Source organism: Atta cephalotes, assembly GCF_000143395.1.
Source record: "Atta cephalotes unplaced genomic scaffold scaffold00037, whole genome shotgun sequence".
Lineage (NCBI taxonomy): Eukaryota > Metazoa > Arthropoda > Insecta > Hymenoptera > Formicidae > Atta > Atta cephalotes.
In genome coordinates this window covers 1,823,915-1,838,301 of record NW_012130101.1, presented here as the reverse complement: position 1 = coordinate 1,838,301, position 14,387 = coordinate 1,823,915, and the positions used below count along the sequence as shown (strand labels likewise).

The following is a 14,387-nucleotide window of genomic DNA, read 5'->3' as shown; positions in this document are numbered from 1 at the left end:
TTTAATATATAAAAATATATTTAATATATAATATTTAATATATAAAAATAAATTTTTCGGATTCTTAAACAATTTTCAATTATAATACATCTGCAATTCACGCCGCACGATACATTAATATTACTTATTAATTAGCAATTGTTAATTTTTCTTTAGATTTCCTAAAGTACGACACGGTGTTTGGCAGCGAAACGCAAAACATTCGATCCCGATCTCGACTGTGCATATTTCGCTCCGTGCACATGGATTATTTAAATGTACTGATGTCGGTATTTATCTCATCATGAGTACAGTGCGCACTGTACTAGTTCGAGAGGACATATGTACTTTAGATGATTCTTTGACGGACGTCGTATCCCAATTCTCAAGTGTTTTTCGTGCATCGATAAATCCTTCCAACTCATTTAAAAAGAACACGCGCACTCAGTGTTGATAAAAATGATTCAGAGAATGAAATTTATTTTTCAATTTAGTAAACTGCATAATTTTAATTTATTTTAAATTATAAATGATTATAATATGAATTTAGACTATGTGAGAATAAATCTAATTACATAATAAAAAATTATATTTAATTAAAGGGTAAAAAATTATATTTAATTAAATTTACATAGAAATATTTAAGAACTAATTAATTAAATATAATTTAATTAATTAGTGCTTAAATATTTCTATGTAAATTTAAAATATATATTATATATTTATATTACAACTGTTACAATTGTAATCATCAATTGGAAAACATTATTTCTTAAATTTATAGCATCTTTTAATTTTAAAATATATTGTTTTCAATTGTAGTATTTTTCTTCAGTCGATTCTATTCGAGTCAATTACTCGTTTTTCTTTTCGAACATGTATTACATCACTTATCGAATAATAAATTTATTGAAATTAATAAGTTTTGAACGAGTTTTATGAAGGAAATAAGATTGCAAAATTGTATTATTTAGTAAAGTACAAAAATTACAAAAGTTTTTGTAATTTATTTTATTTCGAGAGCACATTTGTCATATATATTGATCGTATCATTTAATTAATTTTAAACGGATTTTTTTTACAAAAGTCAATAGAAAGTGACTTTATTTTATCATCATAAAGGTTCAAATTATGATTTTTGTTACAAAATTTGATTTTATTAATATTAACTATAAGAATCAATATAAAATCTTTTCGAATTTTTGTTAATTTTTTGTGTTACGATTTTTACTGCGATTGGCCGATTTACTTACGTTACATTGCTAAGCTTTTTTTAGGTGCCACAGCTTTTTATCTGTGCGGCGTATGAAAAATAATTGGCGTACGTGCGTACAGTGATCTGAGTATCTATCAGTCAAAGTGCAGATGTCCTCTCGAGCTTATTCATTTCAGTACGCACTGTACTTTAAACGTCTTACACAGTGCAAGTGAGTGCGATAAGCAATAAGAAACACTCTTGATACACTTTCAAATTCTTTTCTTATTGTATTTTTTTTCCATCTCCGTCTTCTTGTGATGTGTCAATCGCTGATGTTTCCTATCTTAAAATGCCTATCTTGAAGTCTCCTTTTTTGAGGCTGTTACTTCGTTTTTGGTGAAATGTAACATTAAAGGATTTTCGGGGTCGCTGATTTCGAACCCGAACTCAAAATTTGAAAATTCAAAATGGCTGAACCAATATGGACGGAAATGCTAAAAATTCTCCGATTTTAGCGAAATGTAATGTTAAACAGTTTTCAGGGTCACTAATTTCGAATTCGAACTTAAAATTTAAAAATTCAAATTCATAGCTGAACTAATACAGTAGACGAAAATGATTAAAGTTTTCTGATTTTAGCGAAATGTAGCGTTAGGTCTGTTTTGATTTTCGACGTCGCTGATTTCGAAATCGTATCCAAAATTTGAAAATTCAAAATAGTTGAACCGATATGATAGAAATGCTAAAAATCTTCTGATTTTAATGAAATATAGTATTAAAAGATTTTCGGAGTCGCTGATTTCGAATCCGGATCCAAAATTTGAAAATTCCAAATGACTGAACTAATATGATGAATGAAAATGTTGAAAATTCTCCAATTTCAGCGAAATGTATATTATTAAAGGGTTTTCAGGAATGTCGAATTTGAACTTAAAATTTGAAAATAGGACCCAAATTTCAAAATTCAAATAACTGAATCAATATGGCGGAAATACTATAAATTGTTCGGTTTTGATGAAATGTAGCATTAGATTTTTAGAGTCTCCGATTCTAAATACGAATTTAAAATTTGAAAATTCAAAATGGCTGAATCAATATAGAATAGAAAAATTAAAAAATTTAATATAGCTAAGCTTTAATATAGCAGATGGAAATGAAAATACCAAAAGTCAATCGATTTTGGTGAAATATGATTAAAAGTTTTCCGCTCTGACAGCATCGATTTCCGGAAAGTTTTCAGAAATGTTTCACTCTTTCACAATTTCATGGATAACAATTCCGAGAGTTCTGCAATATGTCATATGAAATGTTTTAATAGCCAAAATGTTTAAAATCTTCAAGACTATTTTTATTTGAATTGGAAGGTGGAAGAGGGAAGTGGTTTAAGGGATGCAGAGCAAAAATTGAAACTATGTGAATATGAAAACGCATAAATCCTGTGTTTAATTTTTCAAATCAGCTTAACACGTGAAAGGAGAGCAACCCATTCAGATCTCATACAAAAAACTTTTTTTAGCTAAACAAAATGAGTGAAAAAATTTTTTTGCGGGTTTCGAAAACGTATCAATAGCGCATTGTGTTATAATATTAATATAATTTATTCATGAAGATTTGATTCGCGTAACTATAAAAAAAAATAGACGTTTTTACCTTGAAATCTTAGTCGCTATATGTTGTATATCTACAATTTTCATTTTTATATAAAATACTATATGTTGTAATTAATATTATTAAACATAAAATAGTTGAGACTGAGTGCTTTTTGAAAATAATATCAATAATATTGATTGATAAAAGTCTCTTTTTTTTTTGCAAAGTGTCGTAATACATATTGAAGATTTTTTTAAACTGAAAGTATTTCTATACATGCTAAAATTTCTTGTATAAAATTAAATTCAGAAGACAACGTGTGTGAAATATAACGTATATTGCTATCTGCTAATTTCCTTTAATACATATCTTCATGCTTCTAATATTAGCCTACTTGTAAATGTGATTTAATGATTTTGTTTTATTATTACACCCATTTTTTACAAATCAAGACAATATATTATTGAATTATTTTGAATGGATTTCCACCAAAATTATTTTCATTAAGAAACACAATAGAAATCTAGGAAATGATTAAATAATTTCAATCGAAATCCATAAGCTGCAAGAATTTGTATGATTAACACGAGGAATTATCAACTGTTTTTTATGTTGATCCGATTAGATCGATCGGTAAAAAGTTTACAGATCTGTGACTTTCTGGAGAGCATGGCGGGCACATTAAGGATATAGATATGTGTTATTTTCAAAAAATCATCAAAAATAAAAAATTTCATATCATTGTATTAATTTTTATATTTATTTTATTTTATATAAATTGTTCTAATTATGTCTGAGTAATTTATATGAAAATTGAGGACATCTAGTTGATTTAAAATTTATTTAGTTTTTTGTTTGTTTCTTTCTCTCTTAACTATTAAATAAAAAAATTGTTTGGAGCAATCTGCAAATTTAGTAAGGTCATAGAATTATGAATTAAATCTGGTTTTTAAAATATATTTTAATAAAACTAATAATTATTCAAATAATGTTGATTTGGATCCACATTTAAAAAATTTTTTATTTAATACTATAGCAAATCATTTACAGCATAAGCCAAATTATTTATTGTTTCTTTTAATTGATTTCAAAGAATATTTATAACAAAAATATTTTGAGTGATTTAGTTATTTTTTTAGATGATTTGTTAGGTGATAAATTTAACTGGTATTTTATGTAATCAAAACATCTTTAATCAAATTAGCACCTAATCGATTAATAATACTGTTTGATCACGCAATCCAATAATCACTGTGTGTGTGTGCGTGCGTGCGTGTGTGTGACTGTATCGAGATAATTGAATCAACTTAAATGATCGAAACGCAACTTGCCGCAGTTGATTTCTGCATTAAATATATAATAATAATAATTATTATTATTCGACTATCCTAAGTTCAATATCTTAAACTCGACATATTTATGCTTATATTAGATCGGAGGGGGAGAGGATGAATAAATTTTTATATACACATACATATATACAAATATTCATTATATGTATTTGATTATATGAGGACGATTTGTATATTATCTACATATTTTACGTATTACGAATTTTTCGATGTATATGTTGACGATCATCTCAGTGGAACATGAGAGAGAACTTTTCACTAAGATAAAATTTCAATGATATTCTCATATCGTTATACAGTTGGAGAATTTATATGGATTATTTTTATGGATGAAAAAAAATATTTTTATCTCGGCATTGGGATTAAAGATAAGAAAGATAAGAAAGAAAAAGTTACGTAAAGTTCAAAAAATTTATAAATTATTGCACGATAAGTTGTAATTATTCTTTTTGTTTTCACGTTTTTATATCACATTTATTACAAAAAAATTAATATTTTTTATTATAAACAGCACTTCTTTTCATTCTAATTGCTCTGCAAATATTTAATTCAATTTAATTCAATCCTATTATTAATTTAATTAAATCTAAAATAAAAAAGTAGAAAAGGAAGCCTTCTTCCGAGAAGAAAATTAGACACAATAAATCTGAAATAATAAATAAACGAGTTAGTTTCTCTATGTACAGCATAGAAGCTTGCTGTAACAATGCTTGCAACAGTAACGTTTGCAATATTACTGCAATAATAAATTAGAATCTTCGAAAAATAAATTAAAAGACTAAAAGATAGTCAGTTTTCTTCGTTTTCGGTCATAATAATAACTTATAAACCGAGAATCATAAAACGATATTACTTTGCTTTATACAATGCAATTTGAAAATCGATTATAATAAACAAAGATTTCAATAAAAATGTACAAAAAAAACGTTTTCGTCTATTTCAACTTTTTTCATTAAAGACTTGAAGAATTGCAATTACTTTTATTATCAAAACATGCCTTAAAATAAATACCATGTAATTATATAAATGAATAACTTTTTATTACAATTGCGTGGATCTCCATTGATTCTCTTATTAATAATTTTATCTCAATATCTGTTCTTTGCTCTATTCTAGTTAACATTAAACTAATTATATCAACTTGTAGATAACATTTCTTTATTATAATCTTTGACTACAGAGTGGGGAATACATTGTTTCATTGAAAGATTTTATCGCTAACGAAAAGATCTAAGCGTTAAATTGCTTTTGACAGTTCCAACTTCGCGGTATGAACAGGTCCAGGTAGTAATTGGGATGAAGTGGACAGTTGTGACCGGCCATAGAATTCCATCGCATACAAATTGAACCGTTGCCGAAGCTCTAACTGAACCACATCACGACGCTGTTAACCTTAATGAAGAACATAGGGAAGCCTGTTATAGCGATGAAAAAGCCTGTTATGGCGGTGAAAAAGATGAACATCATCGGGTAAAAGAAGTCGAAATCAAACGCGAGTACGTACTCATGGAAAATGACGGAGACAAAAAATATAGCGGTGACTGACAGCGTCCGATTGCGCGGCACCATGATCTCTTACATGTCCTTATATATGTGTATATATACGTTGGAGCCAATGCACTATCACGTTCCATGTGCGATAAAATGTGTGATAATTTATGCTGTTCTACCAATCCTGTAATATAAGCGATACAATTCATGAAGCTATAGTTTACAAAATTATAATATCGATAATTTTTAGAAAGTTCCGGAAGTTTCCGGAATTTATCGCAAATTCTCTCATGTAAAGGAAATATCTTCCTCGCAGCTATTTCTTTTATAAAATTATTATGCAAGTAAGTTATAGAGTTAATTCTGGACCCAAGGAACATTCAAAAGTCAACAGAAGAAATCAAAAGAATTTTATTTTGATCTTTAACGTCAATAAATATTCAAATTTTGTAATCAAAAATCATCATTTTAACTTTCATGATGTTAAAATAAAGTTGTTTTGATTAAGTTCTTCTGACGCTTATATTAAAGCATTTGAGAAATACTGCGATTTCTTAAAAGTATACTTCTTAAAAGTATAAATCTACTTGCATATCCTTCGTATAACTATTTTAAAAGATAGATAAAGACGTATATATATTTACCTTGTAAAACAATCGGTCAGTAAATTGCAACATTTCCGCCCAAGCGTTCAACCACGAATGCAGCAAGAGGTACTGTTCAGTGAGAAAGTAGAGAAAGCCGGGAATACTAGAGTCGATAGCATTTGTGATAAATCATTTCTGCTCCAAACATTGTATACTAAACACGTGATAGACTGGTAATATTGAAAAATGAGATAAAGGATTGTTAGGCTCACTTCAATGAAATTTTGAATCACTATCTTCCATCTAATTCTTTTCGTTCTAAAATAATTAGTTAAACTCGAATATAAATTCTCTTCTTCTTCTAAAGTCTCTTAATATTAATTTAACATAATACTTTTAAATAGTGCGTTGAATTAAAAAATTTAATTACAGAATTATATTATTGAGAAAGTGAGGAATAAGAACATGTTGTTTATAAATTTTAGAAATGATCTCCGAAGTTTATAAAAAGTTATCTTTTTCATCGCACAATTAAAATCTCAGATTAATTATTAATTTCCTAAAAAAATGTTGAATGAAATATCTTTACTTAAGATACTCATCGCGGTACACAAGAGTCGGTGCGAACAGGAAATACAGATATTGCCAGAATTTAGGGCAATTCAGTCGTGGAGTTTCAGTATGAGGTTTGTATGACAAAAATCTGGGTGCTGTGCTTCTGACAAAGGCGTGACTCTTCATTGTCATACGTATCTAAAGAAGCAAATATTTTAAGTTGTAAAATTTTTGTTCCGACATCTATTGTAATGTTGGAATAATAAAAATTATTCTATATATTAGGTGGGAAAAAATTTGTGGCGTTTTTTTAATGCCATCTAACGGGAAAAATGCCACAAACTTTTTCCCATACCTAATATTTATATGTGAATTATTCAAAGTCATTTAAATACAAATTACATAACTGTTTTCAACAATAAGAAAAAAATTCATTAACACATTTTATTAATTTATTTAACTTTAAATGTATGCGTTGATATATTGATTTACTTTGGCATACTTTTCAAAAAGGATTCGAACTTTTTACTTCTAACATAATTTAAAACGTTATAATCGCAGATTTTTAAAGATACTTGTTCTAATATAACAATCTAATATAACAATATTGCAACCAATGGAGAGATTCGCGTCGAGCATCGCCTTAATAGGAAAAATAATAAAGAGAATTTGATACAATATAAACATTGATAGCCAGCTTTAATTCCACAATTTTCGGATGGAGGCTGCAAAAAGAAAATATAGTTAAATTATTTGAAGTAATTAGTATTATTTAATATAAATATTTATTAATTACTTTAATTATTTAATATTATCTAATAGTCTTTATAATTATTGATTCAATTATTTTTGCTGTCATTATCATCATACTATATAATTTCTATTCAATTAATCAATTATTTTAACACAGAAAGGATTATTTAAAAAAATTAAAATTTTATTTTGTACATTTATCTTAATCAAATTACTCTTTAAAAGATTTACTTCAAATTTTTAATTTCTCCAATAATTTAACTTCCTTATTGTTTAAATTAAATATATTTATCTGAATTGAAGAAATTATTACATTTTGGTAATAATTGGAGTCGTTGGTGTACCCAGAGGATAAAAGTCACGTAGATAGTGAATGTCGAGGCTTGCATGAATGACTAAATGTAGAGGCACGTTGGAAATTTTGCGAAACCAGTCCATAATGTGTTAGTACCAAGACGGATTCTTTAAGAATCATTAATTAAGAAAGAAAAATTAGGCAGTAATAATATATATTTTTATACAAAATATTTTAAGTATATTTCACGAAGCGATATTTATGTATATTTCACGAAGCGATTTTTCCACGAAATGTTGACGATTCTATGATGGAAGCGAATTAGATTCCTATTGCAAACTTACGTTCCTGTGTCCATAATATCATATGCGATGGTGTTGACAAGCAGAATTACAAAAGTCATTACAAACAGATTGTATATCGCACGAAAATGCGAGATCTTCAAGAGATCAGTGAATAATGAGTTTCTCTCGAGGAACTCTTTATCCGGCAACGCATCTTTGCTAGATTTCTTAGAGAAATAACGGAAATGCAAATATGATCAACGTATTATAAATATATTTATTGGTAAATACATCTTTCAACAGATATATTTTATTGATATTTTGCAAATTCTCTAAATTTACGCGCGTACATTCTTACGTCAATAGTAACTTTATGAATGCATTCAATAACACAATTGCTCACTGAGTGACTAAATAATAATCGAATGTGATTGGTTTTTATTTTTAAATTCAATATTTATCTTAAGATTAGCTCCTCAATTATGTTATAGAATCATAATGTATTTTATTGGATGTTACACTTTTAATATAATATTTTTTATATCAAGCATAAAGATAGATAGATAAGAATTATGTAATGAAGATTTTATTTTATTTGAACTTTATGGTACAATGATCTTTTGTAAAAAAAAAATAGATCTAAGCAACAATGTTGCAGTATCTTTCATTGATATTTTTTTGTTTAAAATTGCTATACTATCGAATATTTTTAAATCTATCTACTCTATCTGTACCATGTATTTTTAGTATTTGTTGCTTGTATTTGTTGCTTGAAGCTTTTTCTCTGTTCTTTCTCACCTTTTATCACGATATTTGTCAATATATAAAAATTCCCCATTCTTTGTCAAAGGCATCCGTATCTTCCGCTGAATCTCGGACATCATGTCGTTAATGCGATTGTTAACGTATCCCGAAACATCCTCTCTTATTTCCTGCAAAGAAATATATCTTACAACAAATAATACATTAGGAAGCCACGTTTCTTTCATAAAATCGAATATTCACGATTAGGCTTTTATAGACTTCACTACGCTTTTTTGATGGCAAATGGGATTAATTCGACATTTAGTCAGATATATTTTTTCGCATCTGTATTCTTTTCCGCAATACGTCGGCGTTCACCTCATGTAAAATATCCGTAAACGCGTTGTCTGTTGAAAAAAAAAAATACATGTATAGACTCTGTTGCATTTTAATAAATCCAGTCAATTTTCTCTGAAATTATTAATAATACAGAAAAATATTTTAAATGAAAGTAAAATGGTTTTAAAGAAAACGTATTTTAGTTACAATGTTTTTTACCGCAAAAGTGATAAAAAGATAGACAAAAAGAGATAATTTCCATTTTTTTTATAGAACATTATATAATTGTTTTTTTATATAATATAATTCCATTAATTACTCTGCATACAAAATTAACTATTAAAGTAGAGATAATAGCAGAGATAAAAGTAAAAAAGTATGCAATTTTCACATTTTTTTTTAAAGCAACAATATCTCATTATTTAGTGCATAAAAATATTGTATTAAATTACAATTATGAAAAAAATTAATAATTTACAAGATTTATTTTATATTTCGTATCAAAAAATTCACTAAAATAAAGTATAAAATATCTCATAAATTATTGATTTTTCAGCTTTATCAGTATTAGAATTGCCAAGCATCTTACGATTAATCGAGCCGTTTTTTTTACTTACCATGTTTATCTTTTTCGTGAAAGCTCGTGTTACCAGTAGCTTTAATATTCATGATTTCTATAACAATAACTCAATGACTAAATGGAAATTATGGGTTTTAAGGAAACTTTTCTCCGAGAATATTATATTCTCTAAGTAACTCTATGTTACGCTCTGAGTTACGAGATTTGTAATCCTCCCAGAAAGTCAATAACTTTATACTAGTTATAAAGACAAATTTGATTGTTATGGATCCTCAATATTCTCAAACAATTTTCAAATATTTCCAATCACAATATTTATGATCAATCATCATCACGCATATGTTATTATTATTTTTTGATTAGCAATTTTAATGTTAATTTTTCTTTAGATTTCCCTTCATTTAGAGTTTATGCGATCTAACAGTGTTTGGCGAGGTACAAACTGCAAATCCCAATTGATCTCGATTGTGGACAATCTGTTCTATGCACGGCGTTATCTAAATTGCCCGATCGTGTTTATCGTTCTATTATGAATACAGTACGTGCGCACTGATTATATCCCAGAGTGACACTTCGGCTGATAGATTCTTAAATGATGCCGTACATGTTTGTAACCGAGTAATCTTTCAGACTTATTATTTATTGTTTGAATTTAGAAAAAACATGCGTCTTCAGGCATGTGCTATAATAAGAGAAATTCTCTCTCTCTCTCTCTCTCTCTCTCTCTCTCTCTCTCTGATTTAGACAAATATATTATCTTTAAATTTATTAAATTTCATATAACTTTTTAATTAAATAGATTTTATAATGTTAATATCTGTGTATTTGAAAAATTAAAATTTGAAATATGTAAAAACAGAATAAGATTGAAATACATTTTATATACGTATATTACTATATTATATGCATACTATAAAAAAATAAATACTTTTATAATTGTAGATCGTCAATTTAAAAGTGATTATTTATTGAATTTTATGTTTTTAAAATTTTTTATGTTTAATTTTATAATATCTCATTTTTCCATTGCATTATTTTTTTTCAGTCGATTCTACTCGAATCAATCTTGTCTCTCTGTAAAAACATATTACGCCACTTATCAGTTGAATAATAAATTTATTGAAATTAAAATGTTTCTGACGTTATATGAAACAAACAAGATTGCAGAGTCATATCCTTTCTTCGAGCAGACTTTACTTCATCGAAATCTTAATTGTTTAATTATGAAGATACACGACAATGAAAGCATTAATGTTATGACAAACGGCTGTTCTCCTTTTTGTGATAAGAAAAATTTCGACGTCTTGAACTATTTTATTATAAAACAGTTGGCTGTCGCAGAGATATAAGATAATCTAATTAAGCTTTATTACATATTTATTTTTCATATCTAGATTCCTTTCATTTTTGTCGAATTTTTTTGCAGCTTTATTCTTAAACTAATTCATCGTCGGATTTGGCAACTCGCGCGCGAATATTAGCTAATTATAATTAATAGTATATGAATTGCAGATATAACATGCGTACAATTCATAACAACTTCGCCCAAGTTACTATACTTAGACAGTTCTTATGATAAAGCTGACCTTAAACCTTTTCTGTGGTGCGACAAGTGCATATATATTTGTTATGATAAGTCGGATAAACGTCAAGCATTTTCGCTTTGAAAATTTTATTTGTTACTCGTTGTATCTATAATTTTTATACACATTTATAAATATAATATATTAATATTATTATATTATTTATAATTTTTATTAATGTAAATATTATGATAGGGAAAAGTGGATGAATTGTTCATATCCTAAGGGAAATTTATTGTCTTGGAATGGTTTTTCAAATTCAAAGCGATATAAATATAAAAATAGAAACTATAAACTCTTTCTTCTACCGTTACAAAATCCTTATATTGAACAGATTTTCATTCAGTAGAGATTATATTTGGCAAAAAGGAAAAAGACGGAAAAATTTTTCGCGCGTTGAGTAACTATGGGTTGAATAATTGTGCGCAAAGCAAAAATAAAAAATGAATGAATTATAGAATGAATGTATTATAAAATATTGATAAGAAGAAAATATATTTATTATATTGCAATATAAATATATATTAAATACAATTTAAATATATATTAGATCTACAAATAAGTTCTGACCCCTTTTTACAAAAAATTGATATTTATTTATAAAAAACCAAAGTACATGTCAGTCTTGAATATAATCTCCATCACTTTCGGCACATGTTTGCCATCTCTCGGGTAGCTGGCGAATTCCTGCTTGGAAGAACGATGGTGATTTTGATTCAATAAATTCAGTTATGGAATTTTTGATGGAATTTCTCTTCAGGTATTTGAAAGTGCATATCAATGAGATGGTATAGAGAAAGAGGTGGAAAATCTGTAGAGGTCTTTTTTGTAAAAAAAGCCGCATGAATTTCTCAACCCAAAGTAAAGATTAAAGGCCACAGCATAGACTTTTGCGCATAACGTATATAAGGAACTCAATCAATTCGAAATTCTTCTTTTCTAGAATAGGAGGAAAGAAAAGATTGTGATAGTTGATTTGCTTATGCATTATGCATTATGCAAGAATCTATACTGCAGTCATAATTCTTTAGTTGCTTTCGCCGAATAGGGTCGTGCGTTATCGAGCAGCATCACTTGATGAGTTTCCTCCGATATAAGATTGATTTTGTTCGATTTTATCACTTAAACGCGTCACTTGTTGTTGATAAAGCTAAGATATTACAGTTTCCCCAGGTTTTAGCAATTCAAAATATAGTACATCTTTCATATCCCACCAAATGTATAACATATTTTTTTCGAGTGAATATTCTGTTTTGTAATTGACAGTTCTCCAAGACAGTTCTCCAAGAAACTCATGATTTTTTTCTTTTAGGATTCTCGTATTGGATCTACTTCTCATCAGTTACGATTTTAAATAGAAAATCCTTCTGCTTAAATCTTGACAACAGACAAACTGCTATGTCATAGCGTTTCGCTTTGTTTTCTAAGCTGAGCATGTGCGGGGCCCAATGACCAGTCTTCTGTATTTTTCCCAGCTTCTGCAATCGATGTAGATCGTTTATTGAGTAACTCCCAGTTATTCAGCAAACTCTTTTGTATTTGACAAGGATTTTCTTGCAACAGCTGATCTAATTTCACGTCTACAACTTTTTTTCCCATACGATATTGATCGGAAAGATTGAAATTATCTGTCCGAAACTTTTTGTACTATCTTTTGTATGTACTTTCAGACGCATTTTTTCCTAAAGCGAAATAAATCATTTTTTTTCGCTTCGAGAACACTTTTTTTAATTGAAAAACGAACAGAATACAATGCTTCACGTGATTGTCGGACGATATCGTGCTCACTTCAAGGTTTGAGATTATGTCATTTAGCAAGATTTCCAATTTTTTAATCATAAAGGCTAGTACGAATCCCCAAAGCAGTGGGAAAAAGATTTGAATTTACAGTAAAGTTACAATTGACTAATTCGGAGAGGTCAGAATTTATTTGTTGACTTAATAGTTTATATAAAGAAACTGTGTGGAGTTCTTAAAATTGGACTTAAATGTCTAATTAAAAGTTAAAACGTAATTGATATACGAAAATTTATATGTATGTGCGTAAGTAAGAGATATTGATGTAGTGATGTATCAATGTGACACATAAATCATGTATAAGTCCTATTCGATATGACTAATCGTCTTTAGGATTCCTTTAAAGATATTCGCAGAATTTTGTGTTGATCAAATAATATTTTCAACTGGGTGAATTCCATTTCATGCATAATGCATTATCATTGTTGTTCACTGAATGTAAACAACGATAAATGAAACATCATATACATCATGCGTGAAACAGAATACACTTATCAGGAATGTATTATCAAGTACATACAAATCAATATAACATAGAGAAATTCGAATTAATTTATTTCAATAACTTTTAAAACTTCTATACATTATTCTAAATTACATTGATAAAGCAGAAAAGAAGAGTTTTCTCGTCAGTCATGGCAAATATCACTTCAAGTCTCGGTAAAAAATTTTTCATACATGAATATGTATAAATATGTATAAACATATATAACACGCATCAATATTCATAAACATGTTAGAAATAATAATAATGTGAAAACATAAAAAATAATTAAAGAGATAATTTTCGCATTGTTTGTTCTAGAAAAAAACAAATTTGAAAAAATGTAAAAAAAATTGCTTATACATAATTATGCATAATTTTATATATAATTATACATAAATAATTTTTTTTACATTTCTTCAAACCTGATTTTTTTTTAAACAAATAGTGCGAAAATCATTACCTTTTCAATTATTTTTAATATTTTCAGATTACTATTATTATTATTTCTATTATTATTATTTCTATTATTATTATTTCTATTACACTAAAAAGTAATTTTACAAAAGAAAAAAGGATGTATGAGTATGTATGGACACATTTCATATATAATTATACATTTATGAATATTTATGCGTGTTTATACATATTTATACATATTTATGCATGAAAAATTTTTTACTGAAGTACGTTTTGAGTTACGCATGATGTATGATCTTCTTTATAGTTCTGAATAATAAAGATAACATTTCCCTTCAGTCTACTGTACAAGAGAC

The 14,387-nt window shown here is 27.5% G+C and overlaps 1 pseudogene; it reads right to left on the bottom strand.

Moving 5' to 3' along the window:
* Positions 1-5,349: 5,349 nt before the first annotated feature.
* Positions 5,350-9,836, bottom strand: LOC105621833 (annotated as a pseudogene).
* Between the last annotated feature and the right edge of the window lie 4,551 nt (positions 9,837-14,387).